Below are 2,500 nucleotides of genomic sequence, written 5' to 3' on the forward strand. Positions count from 1 at the left end.
TCCCGTGCCGTCCGAGCCTCACCAAGGCCGTCCCATGGCGTCCCGCGCTGTCCCATGCCGTCCCGAGCCTTACCAAGGACGTCCCGTGCTGTCCCGAGCCTTACTAAGGCCGTCCCAGGCCGTCCCGAGCCTTACCAAGGCCGTCCCATGGCGTCCCGTGCTGTCCCATTTTGTCCCGAGCCTTACTAAGGCCGTCCCATGCGCGTCCCGTGCCGTCCGAGCCTTACCAAGGCCGACCCATGCCTTACCAAGGTCGTCCCATCGATCTCGGAGAAAGTACATCATAACATCGGAATACACCCCGACATCGATATCGGAGAAAGTACATCATCATAACATCGGATCGGATGCGTATCCGTCCAAGTGCCATCGACACTTCGAGAAGTTCGGACCTAGCTTCCTAGCATGTTGATGCGTCGGTGCTAATGGGGACATAAAGATCCCACGACGTTCCGAACGGAAGTAGCCGAAGTGTTCCGTGCGTGTGAACTCCATTGTCCCATGTGCCGGCTCTTGACTCCTAAGATGTCCCATGTGAAGGCCCTTCATGGCTAAGAATGTCCCGTGCAACGTCCCTTGATGATCCCCATAAGGTGTCCCATGTGCGTCCCATGCCGTGCCCAGCCTTACCAAGGCCGTCACATGCTGTCCCATGCGCGTCCCGTGCCGTCCAAGCCTCACCAAGGCCGTCCCAGGCCATCCCGAGCCTTAGCAAGGCCGTCCCGTGCTGTCCCATGCCGTCCCGAGCCTCACCGAGGCCGTCCCGTGCCTCACCAAGGCCGTCCCGTGCTGTCCCATGCCGTCCCGAGCCTTACCAAGGCCGTCCCGTGCTGTCCCATGCCGTCCCGAGCCTTACCAAGGCCGTCCCGTGCTGTCCCATGCCGTCCCGAGCCTCACCAAGGCCGTCCCGTGCTGTCCCATGCCGTCCCGAGCCTCACCAAGGCCGTCCCGTGCTGTTCCATGCCGTCCCGAGCCTTAGCAAGGCCGTCCGATGCGCGTCCCGTGCTGTCCCATCCGTCCCGAGCCTTAGCAAGCCCGTCCCGAGCCTTAGCAAGGCCGTCCCATGCGCGTCCGATGGGATTCCCGAGCTTTACCAAGGGCGTCCCGTACTGTCCCATGCCGTCCCGAGCCATAGGGACGCTGTCCCGTGCGCGTCCCCTGCTGTCCCATGCGCGTCCCCTGCTTTGGCTCGGCTGGCCCGTGCATTCTATGGGGTCGTGGGACATTTCGAAACCCACCCGGGCCATTTCGACTCTCTCTTCATTTATACTATTGAGGTATTATTTATGAATTATTGGAGAAAAGAAACGGAAGAAAATATTTTTTTTTCTATTTTTTATGAATTTTCCGGTGTTTATTCACTTAAAAATTCATAGAAAAATAAATATTTATCGGAATCGCTATTATAATATATCAAAAAAATCCTTGCGAAAAGGCCTTTCCAACGAGTATAAGTTTGCTGGATTCCGACGAGTAACGAAGGAGTAAAGGCCCAGTATGCTTGGTTAAAAAATTGATGTTTCCTTGTGAAAATAGGCAAAACAATAACTTTGCACTATAAGGGGGAGGGTTGAGCTCCTTCCCCAGAGCGTGCACAGCACTTGTGCTGGCACGTTCCCTAGTGCTCGCCAAGCACCATAGGGCATCCAAAGGGCAAAGCTCGGCCTACTACATGATGGGAAGCTTCTAATATGTCGGAATACGAAGAGATTTCGTGCGACCCGAAGCTCGGCTCGGGCGTCCCGGCCTGTCCCGAGCTGTGCCGAGCGCGTCCCAGGCCGTCCCGAGCCAAGTCTCGGGCGTCCCAGGCCGTCCCGAGCCAAGTCTCGGGCGTCCCAGGCCGTCCCGAGCCAAGTCTCGGGCGTCCCGAGCTGTAGCGAGGGCGTCCCAGGCCGTCCCGAGCCAAGTCTCGGGCGTCCCAGGCCGTCCCGAGCAAAGTCTCGGACGTCCCAGGCCGTCCCGAGCAAAGTCTCGGACGTCCCAGGCCGTCCCGAGCAAAGTCTCGGGCGTCCCAGGCCGTCCCGAGCTGTGCCGAGGCCGTCCCAGGCCGTCCCGAGCAAAGTCTCGGGCGTCCCAGGCCGTCCCGAGCTGTGGCAAGGGCGTCCCAGGCCGTCCCGAGCAAAGTCTCGGGCGTCCCATGCCGTCCCGAGCAGTGGCAAGGGCGTCCCAGGCCGTCCCGAGCTGTGCCGAGGCCGTCCCGAGCCTAGTCTCGGGCGTCCCAGGCCGTCCCGAGCTATGGCGAGGGCGTCCCAGGCCGTCCCGAGCCAAGTCTCGGGCGTACCTGGCCGTCCCGAGCTGTAGCGAGGGCGTCCCATGCCGTCCCGGGCTGTCCCATGCGCGTCCCGTGCCGGCCCGAGCAACAGCCCGGGCGTCCCGTGCCTCGGCCCTTCCAAGTGGTGCTTCGTCGGACATCTCGATATCCACTCGAGCATTTTCGACCATTCTCCATATGTGGGTGTGTGGGTATTTATCAGGAATATTGGAGAAAGAATCGGGAAAA

Source organism: Eschscholzia californica, unplaced genomic scaffold (assembly GCF_041429995.1).
Source record: "Eschscholzia californica isolate CP2 unplaced genomic scaffold, dmEscCali1.0.p SCAF_65, whole genome shotgun sequence".
Classification (NCBI taxonomy): domain Eukaryota; kingdom Viridiplantae; phylum Streptophyta; class Magnoliopsida; order Ranunculales; family Papaveraceae; genus Eschscholzia; species Eschscholzia californica.